At 45.4% G+C, this 18,630-nt stretch overlaps 1 long non-coding RNA gene across 1 annotated transcript; it reads left to right on the top strand.

Moving 5' to 3' along the window:
- Positions 1 to 4,845: 4,845 nt before the first annotated feature.
- Positions 4,846 to 16,631, top strand: LOC137302426 (uncharacterized). The gene is made up of 5 exons (XR_010958456.1): positions 4,846 to 5,046; positions 6,024 to 6,078; positions 9,403 to 9,459; positions 10,423 to 10,504; positions 14,330 to 16,631. It is a non-coding gene; the product is annotated as an uncharacterized lncRNA (long non-coding RNA).
- The last annotated feature ends 1,999 nt before the right edge of the window (positions 16,632 to 18,630 follow it).

Below are 18,630 nucleotides of genomic sequence, written 5' to 3'. Positions count from 1 at the left end.
TTGCAGCCAAGCTTGATCCTTTCTTCATCTGACTGCCCACACGCACATTCAGCAGGGGATACTGGATAGCAATCAAGAGCAGTTGCTGATTTTTGTCCAGCCATTCCAAGCAAGTAGATTCTACTCAAATCATGAATTTCCTTCAGGTTGCACAACCCCAATGCCTAATTCTCTTGCAATGCACCCTAGATCTTGATCTCCTGCCCTTCAACGGGACGATGATATTTTTCATTATGGCTCCTGTCAAACCAGAAGTTACCATCTCCTGCCTTTGATGACTCAGATCTGGCCATTATCTCCTTTTGCCTTAAATGGAGATGCACATTGCAAAAGCTGTCATCCAGAAAACTGTTTCCACTTTCATGCAAAGGCCTTTTTTATTTTCCTTTTTTTAACAGTTCTCAAATTTCCTGTAAAGGCAAAGTCTTGTCTGAGACTAGAATACTGCTCCCTATCTCCGGAGGCTCTTCCAACATCTATTGTGCTCCCAGACAAGGTAAAAGGAAAAGCCTGGGTTATGATGGGTGATCAGTCACTCGCTTCTAGTCTTTAATTTCTCTTTGCCTCGTGCCTCTTTTATAATTACTGCTATGTTTGATGCTCCTCTTAACTTTCCTCTCATCCTTCCAATCATGTCATCCTTCCCACATCCTCATTTTGGTGACGTTAAGTCTAATTTTAACAGCCTCCTTCAGGGACATCAAAACAAAAGCTCCTTACCCTTCTCAGTTTTTCTTTCCTCCTAGAATAGTCATGCTTTTAAGGCCCAAGCTTGGTATCATTATTTCCTGATTCACTCTTATCTTGTCTTCTCTTACTCTTCCATCCTTGTTGGTACTTGCACTGTGGGTCTTGGTCCTTCACCTTGGTTTATTTAAAAAAAACAAAAGCCCAGGGGTCTGAAGGCAAGGGCCGTGCAATACTACCTGGGTGGTTAATGCAGCACAACCAATTTCAGGCCTGCCTCAAGGTATTCTCTCGGGTTCAGTGCTGCTGGTCATTCCCATAAGCTGTCTCATCGTCGTATGTTCAGGAATGTGCCAGTATTGCCCAACATCTAATTATATGATCAGGTTGCCCACGTGATCTAAATTGCAGAGTGTCTTTCACACATTGTTTCTCCAATCTTTCAGTAGGTGGGCTAAAAACACTTTAGTGAGACAGGGCTGGATAAACTGCTTTAATTTACAGACAGCAAGTGAATTTACAGTTCATTGACACTCACTTACTTCGCTTAACTTCACTTCCCTTCACGTACATTTAGATGCAACTGAGACTCTATATCAGAACTGAGAGGTTATACCTATCAGGAAAGACTGAACAGGCTGGGACTATTTTCTCTAGAAAAGAGAAGGCTGAGGGATGGCCTAATAGAGGTCTTTAAAATTATGAAGGGGTTTGATAGATTAGACGTAGAGAAAATGTTTCCACTTGTGGGGGAGACCAAAACTCGAAGCCGTACATATAAAAGATAGTCACTAATAAATCCAATAAGGAATTGAGGAGAAACCTCTTCACTCAGAGTGGTGAGAATGTGGAACTCGCTATCACGAGGCAAATAGCATAGATACATTTAAGGGGAAGCGAGATAAACACATGAGGGAGAAAGGAATAGAAGGATATGTGGATAGGGTGAGGTGAAGTAAGGTGGGAGGAGGCTCATGTGGAGCATAAACCTTTTGGGCCGAATGGCCTGTTTCCGTACTGTAAATTCTATGTAACAAACCACGCCACACAATCTCCAGGTTAATGAGTTTGTTTTTCTGTAAGGAATCTTACAACACCAGGTTATAGTCCAACAGCTTTATTTGAAATCACAAGCTTTCGGAGGCTTCCTCCTTCGTCAGGTGACTATAACCTGGTGTTGGAAGACTCCTTACATCAGTGTATCATGGTCTGGGAACAGCGACATTCCACAAACTAGTCTGTCTGGCTTTAATACACATCTTGAATGTCTGGCTGGTTGCCAAATCAACTTTTTGTTTCAGTGGCTGCGCTACGTGGCTATACAGAGGATTTTAAACCCAGGCGAAACTACTTTGATTTAATTTAATTCCCCCTCCTCTCTTTGCCCCACCACTGGTGTCAGTAACTCAGCGCCAAGATCCCACTCTCTGGAATTCCCACCCTGAACTTCTCCTCGTTAGTGTGCTCCTTAAAGTTCACTTCTTTGACCAAGCTCTCGGTCATCCCTCCTAATCTCTCCTTTGGCTCGGCATCTGGTATTTCCTCCGTGAAGTGCAGCGGGACGTTTTGTCCCCCACAGGAAGGGTGCTACATAAATGCAAGCTGTATGTTCAAGGGCAAGAATGGTGCAGGATAATTTATATAAACTGGGATTTGTTAGGCCTGAAATTCAGCTAGTTACATCTTTAGATATCATACAGCACAGAAGGGAGGCTATTCGGCCCATTGTGCTTGTGCTGGCTCTCTGAAGGAGCTATCCAATTAGTCTCACGCACCCCCACCCCCTGCTGCTCTTTCCCCATCGCCCTGAAAATGTTTCCTTTTCAAGTGTATATCCAATTCCCTTTTGAAAGTTACTTATTAAATCAGCCTCCACCACCCTTTCAGGCAACGCATTCCAAATCATAACTGGCTGAGCAAAAGGATTTCTCCTCATCACCTCCCCTGGCTTTTTTTGCCAATTAACTTAAATCTGCGTCCTCTGGTTACCGACCCTCCAGCCAGTGTAAACGGTTTCTCCCCATCTACTCCATCGAAACCCTTCAGATAGTCTGGGGGAGATTTAAGTGCCAGCGTTGGCTCAGTGATTGCACTACTCTTTCTGAGTCAGAAGATCATGGGATTTGTTAGGCCTGAAATTCAAGCCTCACTCCAGAGATTAAGATGGATGTAAAAGATCCCATGGCACTATATGAAGCAGAGCAGGGGAGTTCTCCCCAGTGTCCTGGCCAATATTTATCCCTCAACAAACACTACTGAAAAAAGATTACCTGGTCATTATCTCATTGCTATTTGTGGGAGCTTGCTGTGCACAAATTGGCTCTTGCTTTTCCCTATATTACAACAGTGAGGACACTTCAAAAGGTACTTAATTGGTTGTGAGGCTCTTTGGGAAGTCCTGAGAACTTGAAAGGCGCTATATAAATGCAAGTTCCTCCTTTTTTTCTTTTAATTATACATGAGTGTCACTTATCACACGGCCTGATAAGCAGTGAGATTGTCAACTTCCATTTCTCACACGTGTAGCACTCAAACACCTTGTTACATTCTGCTATGTGATGGACAACCTAGGTGGAGAAGTTTCAAACAGATCTGCAGTATTAACCCAGCGCATTTGCCCAAATTCAGTTGAGAAAGCGAGGCTGCCGTGTGGCCCCCCCGCCCCCGGGAGCATAATAAAGGTGCCTGACCCGGGACAAGAGTCACAATGTGGGCCTCTGACACACTCCCAACCCCGCCCCCATCCCCCGGTCCCCTGCAATGCTTTAATTCAGACCTGCTCCGGCTATCCAACTTGCCCTCGTTTCCCATCTCTGGTCTCTCCCACCCTGTCTGTCGGGTGCTTCATCCTCCCACGCCTTCTCCATGGTTACCCTCTTGCCACCATGTCATTGGTTCATGGACGAGAAGCCGTGGTTGCCAGATGTCAAGTGTTCCTGCCTGCCCTCCGGGAGACAGTGCATCACCACTGAGATAATCATATTCTGCTTCTTCGGTTCAGCTGTCCTGGCCGTGCTCATCTTCAACACCATCGCACTGGTATCTCTTAGACGAGCCTTAAATAAGTGTATGGAAATAAGGGGTCTGGGAGAACGTAGATAGTCCTAGTCTAGGTATGGTAGTCAGACACAGCACAACTCCAGGTGGGCATGGGATTCAGAACCGAGCAATCCCAGAATGTCCATGGGATTCAGAACCGAGCAATCCCAGAATGTCCATGGGATTCAGAACCGAGCAATCCCAGAATGTCCATGGGATTCAGAACCGAGCAATCCCAGAATGTCCATGGGATTCAGAACCGAGCAATCCCAGAATGTCCATGGGATTCAGAACCGAGCAATCCCAGAATGTCCATGGGATTCAGAACCGAGCAATCCCAGAATGTCCATGGGATTCAGAACCGAGCAATCCCAGAATGTCCATGGGATTCAGAACCGAGCAATCCCAGAATGTCCATGGGATTCAGAACCGAGCAATCCCAGAATGTCCATGGGATTCATAGAATCATAGATCACAGAAGGAGGCCATTCGACCCACCATGCCTGTGCCAGCTCTTTGAAAGAGCTATCAAATTAGTCCCACTCCCCCTGCTGTTTCCTCATAGCCCTGCAAAAACTTCTTTTTCAAGTATTTATTCAATTCCTCTTTGAAAGTTACTATTGAATCTGCTTCCCTTTCAAACATTACATTCCAGATCATAGTAACTCACTGATTTAAAAAAAAATTCAGGCTGGCAGTGCCAGTCAGCGCCAAGGAGTCCCAGAATCTTCAAGCAACTCCACAAGGAACATGGCAATCCCAGAAAGGGCCAAACTGACCAGTCAAGCGGCAGTCACAGTGTGACTACACTAGATAATCAAGAATGATATTTATTTGTAGGTTTTCTTAGAATAGAATCATCGAAGTAAAGCACCACTTTAACCTAATTGGAGTTACCTCCTTAACAGGAAGTACTTTTGTGAGGTTCAAGAAGAGTTGGATAGGATTGTTTGAAAAGAGGGATGGAGGAGTGCAATCCAAACAAGGGAATAAAAAATTCATAGCAAATCTTCAAAGGGCGGGGTTGGGGGAATATATTAATAACTAAAGTGCAAATACTTTGGTAATTTTATTCAATAATGCCACATCTGTGTTAACAAAGAAGTGGCTCCAATCCTGGACCAGTCTTGTTCAGAAACCCCATGAAAGATGTCACTTTGTCTAGATGCTGTGGGTGCAAGCTTTATACCCTTGTTTTTTTCTTTGTTTTTTTGCAGATGTGCTCCCAAAGTCTAGCCATGCCGTGGCACGGTCCCACGGGTGCTCGCTAACCTCTGGTAACTCGCCCGAGCAGCCGCGTTTCACCTTTGAGCCTTGGCAGTGAGTGTCAACAGTGCATCACCACAAAAAAACGACACTACCCTCACCCGACATCCCGCACATTCAGCAGGGGTCACTGGATAGCGATCAGGAGCGACAGCCCTGACTGATTTCCTCCCCCTCCCCCCACCCCCACCCACCCTCTTACCTGAGGGTGTTGAGGCTAACTGTAGCACCCCTTAACAACCCCCCGGGCTAAGAACAGTCAACTATGCGCTGATAGGGAACTGAAGCTGGGATCTTCTGGTCTATATGGCACAGTTACAAACTTCCCTTAGCAAGGTGAGCCACCAGGTGAGCTCTACAGCTTTAATTTAACATTAACAGCAGAACTCCTTCTATCATGGATTCTCGCTTGGCACTTCCATATCTATTATATATTAAAAATGGTACGTCTGCATACAGTTCCTGTCTAAAAAACCTTACTTCCTGTTGTCACATTTATTTCACACTTTTGTGTTAGCTTTTCCTATTATAAATTCCTATATGTGCATTTATAATGGAAATTGCCTATGTAAACTTGTCACGCTGTAATTGCACCCTCCTACCAGTGGTGGCACTGTAATACCCCACTGTTGCCTCTCCCAGCTCCTCAGCCTGTACCACAGAGAAACTCCTATGCTCCAACTGACTCTACTTTTCTGTTTCCCAAATTGTCCTAAGTTTTCCTATTTAAACAATAATCCAGAAGTATATATATATATATATATAAGACAGAATGTTTGACTTCAAAATGGGGTCTGAATTCTGCATTACCTCTGCACGCCCTACTTCAATTTTCCCTCTAATCCGTCTTCATCTGGAGGCTACAATTGGTCTCAACTCCCCTGTGTGCAATACAGTGTTAATGTAAGAGCAGTTCCATTATAACAAGGGACTTTTACGTCATTGTAACCAAACTGCAAATAGCAAAGCTTTGTATACTGCAACAGGATTTTGCTGTCGTGATGCTCACTTGTATTTTGTTGTTCACACAGTTCCTTACAAAAGCGAAGATTTTGTCCAGCATCTTGAAACCCACTAAAAGAAAGTGTAAGCTTCTGAAGCAGTGTACCTGCAAATAGGTTGGGCCAGATTTTGCTGAAAAAAATAACAGCGTCTGAATGACACACGCCGTTACTGATGTGCAAATCAGCCAGGAGCTTGTGGCGAGGAAGAGACACCCCGTGAATTGCGAATCGCCACAGGTTGTTGGCTGATTTGCGCCGCACTGCCGTCAGCTTCGCGAAAATGGCGTCTCGCGCTTAATCGCCCCGTGATTTTCATGAATTTGCTGCGTTTGCACATTAGTTGCTCATTAAACTCGCCGCAGAAAGTTAAGTCTTGTAATTAACAGCGTAACTATCCTTTTAACGATGTGATAATTGTTAATGATTGTCAATCAATCTCTCTGGCCCAGAAAGTAATAAATTCTATGTGTGGAATCTCATTCCTTCAGGTTGTGAATTGTTTTAAGAGATTTTTAAAATGTCAAATTTTAAATTTAATTTTTTTTTCTTTTTGTCTCTTTTTTCTCTCTCTCTTAATCCAATCTTTCTATCCCTCTCATTTCTTTTTCTGTACCTGAATTGACATTGAAATCACCCACTCTAATTCACCCTCCTTCTCAGTCCCTCCTCTGTTTATTTCTCAATCTTTTGCTATGTCAACTGTCATGATGTAATTGTAGACTCCGGCCACTAAGTGGCTCTGTGGACTGAGTTCCTGCAGTCTCTCCCAACTCTGTTACAGTCTTGTATAATTAAAAAACTTATAATCATTAATTAATCGTGGACAATGCCATGGGCAGTTATATTAGGATGTAAAATAAAGGCCACTCATTTACTGTTTGCGTAGAGTAACAGACAGAATTATAGAGTTTGACCTCCAAGGTAGAAGGTTAAATGATGAGGATAGGTTGCATAAACTTGGCTTGTATTCCCTTGAGTATAGAAGATTGAGGGGTGACTTGATCGAAGTGTTTAAAATGTTAAAAGGTTTCGATAGAGAGAAACTATTTCCTCTGATGGGGGAATCAAGAACGAGGCGACACAATCTTAAAATTAGAGCTAGACCATTTAGGAGGGAAATCAGGAAGCACTTCTTCTCACAAAGGGTAGTGGAAATCTGGAACTTTCACCCCTCCAAAAGGCTGTGGGTGCTGGGACAACTGGAGCTTTCAAGACTGAGACGGATAGATTTTTGTTGGGTAAGGGTATCGAGAGATATGGAGCAAAGGAAGGTAAATGGAGTTGAGGTACAGATCAGCCATGGCTCGAGGGGCTGAATGGCCTACTCTTGTTTCTATGTTACTGTCCCTCAACTCACCGTGAGCAATGCCACAGGGGATCTGCTAGTAATAATAGAAGTGTTGAAGAGGGAATGGTTCAAAGTTCAAGCTGGTAGACTCCATTTAGGTGTCAGCATCTTAACAGTGAACAAATAAACTAGAACAGTCTGAACAGGAACTGGCAATGCAAAAGGCAAAGTTGAATACATTTTTTTCAAGATTTGGAGCATCTTTCCCATCCCTTCCTTTGTCTCACCAATTTGCTGCATCTTGCTTGAGGCACGGTTTCACATGCACTGGTCGCCATCCTGCCCAAGTCACCCTTATTCACGCGTGAGCCTTGATAGTGAATGTTGGCAGGCTATTCAACTGCGTGGGTCACCACAGCCAAGCCCCATACTGTCCTCAGCCAATATCCACATATGGACACTTCCAAGTGATCAGGAAAGGGAACTCCAGCTGATTTCCCTTTCCCTTGCCTGGGTGCTGCTGCCATTTATAGCATCCCAGTTCTCTTCTCTAACAGTTCTCTTCTCTAACTGAAATCAGCCAACTCAGCACAGGCCAGGGATCAAAAATGGGACCTTCCTGGTCTCCATGGCTCAGCTGCTCTTGCTATTCTCTATTCAAGGGGACAGACAGGACCAGGCCGTCTACCTCCCAGGCCTCTGCCGTCTGATCAAGGCCACTAAGGAGTGTCAAGCCCACCCCTTCAATGGCAACATGAGGATTGCAACAGTGAAAGAAGAACTTGCATTTATATGGCGCCTTTCACTATCTCAGGATGTCCCAAAGTACTTTACAGCCAATTTGCCCACAGCAAGGTCCCACAAACAGCAATGAGATAATGACCAGATAATGTTTAGAGATGTTGGTTGAGGAATAAATATTGGTCAATATTGACACATCAGGGAGAACTCCCCAGCCCTTCAAAATAGCACCATGGGATCTTTTATGTCCACCAGAGAGGGCAGACGGGGCCTCGGTACAACGACTCATCTGATAGACAGCACCTCCAACAGTGCAGCACTCCCTCAATACTGCACTAGGAATTTCAACCTAGGTTTTGTGCTCAAGTCTCTGGAGTGGGACTTGAACTCACAAACTTCTGACTCAGAGGAGAGAGTGCTACCCACTGAGCCATGGCTGACACATTATGTGGACTGCCTTATGGCTGTAGGGACTTCATTATGAATATAACCTGCCCCCAAGGCTCAATTTTGAACTGTTGGTGTTGCACGTTAGAACTGGTGTGCTGAATTATGTGTCAATTCCTGCGATAAGAGAGTTGTCCTATGAGGAGAGATTGAGTAGAATGGGCCTATACTCTCTGGAGTTTAGAAGAATGAGAGGTGATCTCATTGAAACGTATAAAATTCTTAGAGCGCTTGACAGGGTAGATGTTGAGTGGCCGTTTCCCCTGGCTGGAGAGAATAGAACTAGTCATAGTCTCAAGATAAGGGGCCGGCCATTTAGGACTGAGATGAGGAAAAATTTCTTCACTCAGAGGGTTGTGAATGCTCAGTCGTTGAGTATATTCAAGATTGAGGGAGATAGATTTTTGGATACTAAGTTGAATTGAGGGATATGGGGATAGGGCAGGAAAGTGAAGTTGAGGTAGAAGATCAGCCATGATCTTATTGAATGGCAGAGCAGGCTCAAGGGGCCAAAAGGCCTACTCCTGCTCCTGCTCCTATTTCTTATGTTCTTAAATCAGAAACATCTCCTGATGACTCATATGATCAAAGCAACTTGTAGCTGAGCAACAACAGACCAGAAAGTGTGGAAGATTGGCTGGGATCCAGGCTTTTGATCATTATTCAGTGACCCCCCACCCCACCCCCATTTATAAGTGGATGCTGATTGGGGGCAGGGTCAGAATCAACCATTTTGTACCCCTCATGGTCAAATAGCCTATGAACATCCACTATTTAGGCTCACACATAAAGTATGGTTGTTTGGCCCGTGATGTCTATGGAACCAAACCCCAGGAAGAGTCAACACTTACAGTTGAGGAGAAAATTGCCAATAAAAACATATGCCTTTGTTTTGTTAAGGAGACTCATTAATTTTTCTTTTAATCAAAGGCAAGAAGCACAGAGATGCAGTCACCCAGATCTCCAACATCAGACTTTGTTCTTCATGTAAGTTGCAACCTATTCTCCATAAGCCTCTAGTGAAATGCTGCCCCTGCCTAACCCAGGGTGGGTGGATGTATCTCCTCCGGGCAATCAAACATCATCAACAACTTCCCAGCTGGAGTTCCTTTGATGGCTCGGTTGGGATCGGAAAACATGTCACCGAGCCGTGCAGACCAGGTCCGATTCTCGGCCTGTGCCGAGGTAGCCCGACCTCAGCTGGGATAGCACCTCAGGTTGCACCGCAGTTGACCGGAGCACCTTTGGGCGGTCGAGGGGGAAAAGTCAGACCGTCAGTCATGGAAGGAGGGGAGGGGGAGACAATTACCATTTTCCATGTGGTGACAATGCTGCGGCCAGCTTCTGCACTGCAGCTGCTGTATAATGCAGACTGCAGATTCCGGCTTCTTTGCTGGTCCTTTGATGCCCTCCTGGGTAAAGGCCAGGGGTTAAAAACATTTATGTAGCGCCTTCAACGTAGAAAACGTACCGAGGCGCTTCATACAGTTGTGAGGAGAATGGATGCTGCGCCAAAGAATGAGAGATTAGAGGAGGGAGGTGACCCAAACTTGGTCAAAGACCTGGGTTTTAGGAAGAATTCCAGAGAGTGGGATGAGGAGACGGGGAAGACAGATGCACCAGAGGAACGGAGAATTCAGGGAAGGCACAGAGCTGGAGGAGGTTACGGTATAATCTTGGAACCTCCAAGGTGGCTCCTGGGCTGGCAGCTCCTCACTGAGCTTCTTTGCTCTGCAACTCTATCCGTGGTCATCCTTCGCCCTTCAATCTCCACTCTTCTGCTCCCCCGTCTCTAATAGTGGGTGCATTTTAGCCCAAACTATTAAGTTCAAGCTGCAAGTTTAACAATACCTGTGCAGAGCCCCAACCCTGCTCGGTCTTTGTTTTCACTGTGCTCCTTTCAACTGCTGGAACTCTGCTCAAATTTGACTTGGATTCCTCTTCCATCAGGACTGCGCTGCTGTGCTGGACTCCACTGCAAGACTCGACTGCCGTGACTCTGCTCTGCTCCTCGGTCGCTTCAAGTTTTAAGGTAACTTTTTCCAGCAGCTTCTGACTGTCCTTCAGTGCACTGCTGGTTTCTCAGGTTTATTTTTGCTGGTGTGTTTGGTGGGGGTGGGGGGGGGGGGTAAAAAAGAGGGGTCCCGGCCAGAAATCCACTTCCCACTGGGCTGAAGTCCATTTCCCCGCTGCTTCTGGACCTTGCAGTGACCTCCAACTTCGCCTGCCGTTTTCTACGGAGACACTGTATTCTCTTCTGGGTGGTCGCCTCGGTTTTCTGCTCCTCCGACGGGAATTTCTCAATCTACGTTGAGTTTTAGTAATGGGTTTGTAACCGTCCTCATGCCCTCATCTTGTCCATGAGACCCAGCTCCTGCTCACTCAACCCTACTCCCACTAAACTGCTGACCACCCAACTTCCCTTCCTGGCCCCCATGTTAGCTGATAATGTAAACGATTCCCTCTCCTCAAACACTGTCGCCCTCCCTTTTAAATCTGTCATCACCTTCCCCCTTAAAAAACACACCCTTGACCCCTCTGTCTTTGCAAACTACCGCCCCATCTCCAAAGTTCTTGAGCTTGTTGTCGCCTCCCAAATCCGTGCCCATCTTTCTCGCAAATACATGTATGAACCTCTCCAATCAGGTTTGTACCACTGCTATCGCACTGAAACGGCCCTAATCAGTCACAAATGACATCCTCTGTGACTGTGACCATGGTAAACTATCCCTCCTCATCCTTCTCGACCGGTCTGCAGCCTTTGACACAGCTGACCAGAGCTCCTCTTCCTCTTCCAAATTCTATCCTACGTTGTCCAGCTGAGTGGGACTGCCCTCTTCTGGTTCTGTTCTTACCTATCCAGTCATAACCAGAGAATCTCCTGCAATGGCTTCTCTTCCCGCCTCTACACCATTACCACTGGACAGCCCCAAGGATCTGTCGTTGGCCCCCTCATATTTCTCATCTAAACGTTGCCCCTTGGCGACATCATCTGCTGACACGACGTCAGATTCCACATGTACGCTGATCACACCCAGCTCTACCTTACCACTACCTCTCTCAACTCCCCGTTGCCTCTGTGTTATCAGATGGTTTGTCCAACATCCAGTCCCGGATGAGCTGCAATTTCCTCCAATTAAACATTGAGAAGACCAAAGCCACTGTCTTCAGTCCCCGCCACAAACTCCATTCCTCAGCCACCTAGTCTATCCCCCTTCCTGGCCATTGTCTCAGGCTGAACCAGACTGTTCGCAACCTTGGCGTCCTATATGACCCCGAGATGAGCTTCTGACCGCATAATCTTCTCCATTACAAAGGCCGCCTACTTCCACCTCCATAACATCGCTCGTCTCCGTCCTTGCATCAGCCCATCTGCTGCTGAAACCCTCATCCATGCTTTTGTTACCTCCAGACTTGACTATTCCAGTGCTCTCCTGGCCAGCCTCTCATCATCTACCCTCCACAAACTTGAGCTCATCCAAAACTCTGCTGCCTGAATCCTAATTTGCACCAAGTCCCATTCACCCATCATCCCTTTGCTCACTGACCTACATTGGCTCCCAGTCCACCAACGCCTTGATTTTAAAATTCTCATTCTCGTGTTCAAATCCCTCCATGGCCTCGCCCCTCTCTAATCGCTCTAACCTCCTCCAGCCCTACAACCCTCCGAGATCTCTGCGCTCCTCCAATTCTGGCCTCTTGTGCATACCCCATTTCCTTCGCCCCACCATTGGCAGCCGTGCCTTCAGCCGTCTAGACCGCTAAGCTCTGGAATTCCCTCCCTAAACCTCTCCATTTCCTTTAAAGACCCTCCTTAAAATCTACCTCTTTGACCCCACCCTTCTTTGGTTCAGTGTCAATGTTTGTCTGATTACACTCCTGTGAAGCACCTTGCATGCTTTACTACATTAAAGGCGCTTTTTAAATGCAAAGTTGTTTGTGTTACGGAGCTAGGGAGAGGCAGGGTGGAGGTTAAGAGGCCAGCAAGAAGAGCACTGAAATAATCGCGTCTGGAGATGACAAAGGAACATACGAGAGTTTCAGTGGAGGATGAGCTGAGATCGGGGCGGAGGCAGGCAATGTTATGGCTATGGAAGTCTTTGTGATGGAAAGTGTCGGGATAGTTGTCTATATTGCCAAGAATGAGAGTCCTAGATATCATGTTTCTTAGACCTTGACACTGGTCAGATGGGCCAGAATGGTCTTCTATATGCATTTAAGGAGAAGGGAAAGCTAGATAAACACATGAGGGATAAAAAGAAGGATATGCTGATAGGGTGAGATGAAGTAGGGAGGGAGGAGGCTCGTGTGGAGCATAACACCAGCACAGACCTGTTGGGCCAAATGGCCTGTTTCTGTGCTGTACAGTCAATATAATTCAGATGCCAGAGTCAATGCTTATAAATTTATTGGAGGAAACTATACTCCTAGTCAACACACACGATGGCTGCGGAAGACCTCACATTACAGTCACTGAGCTCAGTAGTAGGGAGATCAGCCCTCGAATTCCTAACTTTGCGTTACAAAGTCTCGCTCGTTATACACTAGCTTCAAACCATGACCTCATATTCTACAATCTGACCTCTACTCTCAATGTTCATTAGCTCAGCATCCCAGAGAATGGTCATCCTCTGCCGGATCCAGTTGGTACCAGTCAGGTAAGGGGCCCTTCAGCCTTCAGCCCATCCACCACTGTTGGTCTCAAGGCAAAGTACAAGCTTCCTGCATGATAACATTCAGGACTCAGGACATTACATCACCTCTCTGCATGGACAGGTTAGGGATAAGGTTAAAAACAATTTTTTCCAAGGCTATAAGACATTTGCTTTTCTACACGTGTCAGCCGTGGTTCAGTGGTAGCACACTCTCTGAGTCAGAAGGTTGTGGGTTCAAGTCCCACTCCAGAGACTTCAGCACAAATTCTCAGCTGACACTCCAGTGCAGTGCAGTACTGAGGGAGTGCCACACCGTCAGAGATGCCGTCTTTCGGATGAGTCGTTAGGGCATGCTGGGCCTCGGTTTATCAGGTGGATGTAAAAGATCCCATGGCACTATTCAAAGAGGAGCAGTGGAGTTCTCCCTGGTGTCCTGGGCCGATATCTATCCCTCAATTGACATCACTAAAACAGATTAGCTGGTCATTGTCTCCATGCAGTTTGTAGGACCTTGTTGTGCACAAATTGACTACACTTCAAAAGTACTTAATTGGCTGTAAAGCACTTTGGGTCATCCTGAGATTGTGAAAGGCGCAATATAAATTCAAGTTCTTTCTTTCTTACCAAGCACGGGAGATGGCCGCTACTGCCCTCTCAGCGCCTTTCACAACCTCAGGACGTCCCAAAGCGCTTTACAGCCAATGAGGTACTTGTGAAGTGTAATCACTGTTGTAATGTAGGAAACGCGACAGCCAATTTGCACACAGCAAAGTCCCACAAACAGCAATGTGATAAATAACCAACCAGATAATCTGTTTTAGCTGCTGGTTGAGGGATAAATATTGGCCGGGACACCGGGGAGAACTCCCCTGCTCTCCTTCAAAATAGTGCCATGGGATCTTTTATGTCCACCTGAGAGGGCCTCAGTTTAACATCTCATCCAAAAGACGGCATCTCCGACAGTGCGGCACTCCCTCAGTACTGCATAGAAAGTGCCAGCCTACATTATGTGCTTAAGTCAGAGGGGCGCAGTGGTCAAGAGTGAGAGACAACCCACACTGCTCCAGTGAATGCTAGCACCTGACCCACAGCAACAATGTCAGAGACTACCTATTTACTTACTCAGTGAGGGGAAGGTAGTTTACATATTTAGACCTTTAGTTACACAGTGCTATGTCTAAGAATCTCTCTTTTATTTTCAGGTGCCAGTGATAAAACAGTGCCCCCGTGACTGGATTTATTGTGCTTCAATATAGATAACCTCAACAAGCAGAGCACAAACCATATTAATATTAAGTGCACGACTGAACCAGTGCAAGGTACAGCAGGTGGACCCTGCACTGCCAATTTAGATTTGGGCAATTGCCTTCCAAAGCACCAATTGAATTATGACTCCAGGAGTCGAACAAAAGTAGGTGTCACACTACAGATCTTGGAAGATAGCCATCAAAAGCCAGTCCTTGATTCTGATCAAGGACTTGGGGTTGCGTCAAATTCAGGTGTGGCATCTGGCGGATTGCGGCATAGCATGGATTCAGGAATAGCAAGACTAAGGAAGAATCACAGCAAAACATCTTCAAGTCCTCAGAGCCCAGAAGATTTAATAAGGAAGCAAGGTAAAGATGGAAAGAAAGAGCCAAAAAAGGTAGGGAATGTTTGTGAACAGAAATTCCACCACAACTCTGGCCCAGCATGTGATATTGCAAACCCCGAATTCCTGGCAAACTCAATTCCCTGGATTTCAAACTCCCGTTCTAGTTCAGGATTAACGTGTACTTCTGAAGATTTCCAAAATTCTAATGCAATATTACATGCTAACACTTCTGAACCTCTTCAACACATAGATCCAGTAACATATCATCGAGCTAGTGTTGTATCATTTTCCGATGAACCTCTGTCATGCACTACCCCTCGTCCAGTAAGGCGTGCTAAGACATCTCAGTCTCATTTTACCCCTGATTCAGTCAGATGTGCTAACACATCTCATTATCATTCTAGCCCTGGTCTATTAAGGCATGCTAAAACACCTCAGTCTCAGTCTAGTCCTGGTCCAATAAAGCATGCTAACACATCTCATTCTCACTCTTGCCCGGGTCCAACAAGGCATGCTGAAACATCTCAGTCTCACTCTACCGCATGTCCACTAAGGCATGCTAAAACATTTAAGTCTCACTCTACCTCTAGTTCAATGAGGCGTGCTGAAACATTTCAGTCTCACTCTAGCCCTGGTCTAAAAAGGCACACTGAAACATCTCAATTTCATTTTACCCCTGATCCGGTCAGATGTACTAACAAATCTCATTGTCACTCTAGCCCTGGTCTAAAAAGGCACACTGAAACATCTCAATCTCTTTTTACCCCTGATCCGGTCAGATGTGCTAACGCATCTCATTGTCACTCTAGCTCTGGTCCAATAAGGCATGTTAAAACACCATACCCCTCTAGCCCTGGTTCAATAAGGCACACTGAAACAGCTCAGTCTCCCTCCATACCTGGTTCAGCGAGGTGTGCTGTAACATCTCAGTCTCATTCTACTCCATGTCCAGTAAGATGTGCTAACAGATCTCATTCTCACTCTACCTCTGGTCCAATAAGGCACTCTGAAACATCTCGGTCTCCCTCTATCCCTGGTCCAGCGAGGTGTGCTGTAACATCTCAGTCTCATTCTACTCCATGTCCAGTAAGATGTGCTAACACATCTCATTCTCACTCTAGCCCAGGTCTAATAAAGCAAACTCATGCACATCAATCTAACTTTAGCCACGAACATGCACAAAAGCGTCAGCCCGCCGTTAGCCCAGTTCTAATGGGGGATGCTAATACTGGTAACAGTTTGACAAACTCAGGCACATTAACAGACCCAGTTGCTTCTGGCTCATTCAACAGTCTGCATTTAGTCAATTTATAGCCTGATCCTGAACTTTTGGAAAACTTGACTTCAAACCTCTGAAAGGCGCCAAATTCCTGGCCCTGTATTAAGGACTCACGCTACACAAATCTTAAACCAAATACTCAACTTGTCATACTACTGATGTCAGTCTTGGTCAACTTGGCCAATTTTATTGATGACCTTCCAAATCCAGAGCTCGGTTCGGGTCAACATCTTCACGCTAAGATTCCAGAAAGGAGACATCTTCAGCCAAGAGAGCAAAAAGAAACGCTGCCAGAGTGCAGGCCACACCGCACATGGTAGCCACTTTAAAAAGATCAAGGCACAGTGTGAGGAACACTCCACCAGGAATGGGAATCGGATGTCAGCAAGAAGCAAGGAGATGACCAGGACAATCTTCAATTACTTCACAAATGAAGAACTGGCTCCTAAGCCTTTGCTAAATATTCCCAACATTTTCCAACAAAGACTTCAGTACCTTCACTGCTCATTGCCTTTAAGAAGAATTGGAAATGCTCTACCTCTTTAATCCTGCATATGGGGCACTTGATCAGCTATTTTACTGCAACAAAAAAAGTGCAGTCAGACCAATAAAGGGAGAGCGGAAAACACTATTTTTCTTTCTGTGGTTTTTATTTCAAGTTCAGAATCTCAACAACTTGTATTTCTATAGCGCCGTTAAGGTAAAAAAGTAGTCCCAAGGCGCTTCACAGAGGTGTAATCAGACAAAAATGGACACCCAGACGAAGGAGATATTAGAAGAAGTGACCAAAAGCTTGATGAAAGAAGAGGGTTTTAAGGAGGGCCTTAATGCACAAGAGGGAACTGCTAGACAGAGAAAGACCAAGGTCCATCCAGTTTGTCTTTTACCATCCTGGTAGTCGCACGATACAACGATAATAGGAGTTGTTGACTAATCGTAGCAATCAATCTCTCTCAATTAGTCTACAACAAACCCAGACATGGTGGAAAGCCCTGGGAACCATAGGTCCAAGGTCACCTGTTCCTTCCAAGCATGCTACACTCACCACATCATGTCTCAAATTACTCATATACTGCATCCCAAAATATTTTCTGAAAGAAATTTAATCTAAATTTTCATTTGAATGAATCAACACTGTCTGCTTCCAACGTCTCCCTAGGGAGCCTGTTCCAAAGATTTACCACTCGCTCACTGAAGTAATGTTTCTGCAGATTAGTTTTGAATTTAACCCCCTCTGGTTCTACTGCTCTAACAAGAGGCAGAGGGGTTTTTAGGGAAGGAATTCTAGAGTGTAGGGCCCAAACAATGAAGGCACGGCTGTTAATGCTGGGGTGAAGGGAGGCATAAAACTCCATAAGAGTGTGTTCAGGAAAGAGTTTCTCCTTACTTACTCTATCTAAACCTTTCATGAACACCTCTGTTAAATCTCCTCTTAACCTTCTCTGCTCCAACGAGAACAACCCCAGCTTCTCTAGTCTCTCCACGTAACTGAAGTCCCTCATCCCTGGTGCCATTCTAGCAAATCTTTTCTGCACCCTCTCTAAGGCCTTGACATCCTTCCTAAAGTGCGGTGCCCACAATTAGACACAATACCTAACCAGGACGTCCTAATGGTGTCCTGGCCCACATTCTTCCCTCAACCAACACTACCAAAAAATTAATTGGTGGTTCACCTCATTGCTATTTGTGGTATCTTACTGTGTGCAAAATGACCACTGCATTTGCCTACATAGAAAAAAAGACTTGCATTTATATAGCGTCTTTCATGAGCTCAGGATGTCCCAAAGCAATATTGGCCAGGATATCGGGGCAAACTCCCCTGTTCTTCTTCCAATAGTGCCCTGGGATCTTTTACATCCACCAGTTTAACGTCACATCCAAAAGACGGCACTTCCTACAGTGCAGCACTCCCTCAGCACTGCACTGAAATATCAGCCTAGATTATGCGCTCGAGTCTCTGGAGTGGGGCTTGAACCCACAACCTTCTGACTCAGGCAAAAGTGCCACCCATTGGTCCAAGGCCGACACCAACATAGCAACAAAGTCTGCACTTCAAAGTAATTTGTTGTGAGTGAAGTGATTTGGGAGATCCTGAGAGACACAGGTGCTATATAAATGCAAGTTCCTTCTTTCTTTGAGTTAAGTTAAAATCGGAATGAGCAGCATTTTAATCCAAAGCGAATAGGCCTTGTAATTTTAGAATCTGTTAATTACCCTATGAACAATGAGTTGCAAATTTCTGGCTAAAACCCAAAGGCGATAAATGCCGTCTTCAAGCCAAGCAAAATCATAATTAAAGAAGACACTGCCCTCCTTCCCCCGCTACAGGAAGACACATATCATGCAATGAGCCCCTCCCTTTTTACAAAGAAACTCGCACTCGTTGGCCAAATTGAGGGCACTGTGTTTTTCTGATTTGCTGTGATTCACCAAATAAACCCAAAGTTTCTGATTACAAACACCGTGTTAATTTTTGAACTGAAAAGGCACGAATTTGCCTACATCTGATCCCACCTGATCTTTGACCCCAAAAATCAGACAGGATAGATCCAAAATAATAGAATCAAAGAATCTTACAGCGCAGAAGGAGGCCATTCAGCCCATCGTGCCTGTGCTGGCTCTTTGAATGA

Source organism: Heptranchias perlo, chromosome 35, assembly GCF_035084215.1.
Source record: "Heptranchias perlo isolate sHepPer1 chromosome 35, sHepPer1.hap1, whole genome shotgun sequence".
NCBI lineage: Eukaryota > Metazoa > Chordata > Chondrichthyes > Hexanchiformes > Hexanchidae > Heptranchias > Heptranchias perlo.
Note: the sequence above shows the minus strand (reverse complement) of the source record. Positions and strands in the feature narration are given on the sequence as shown.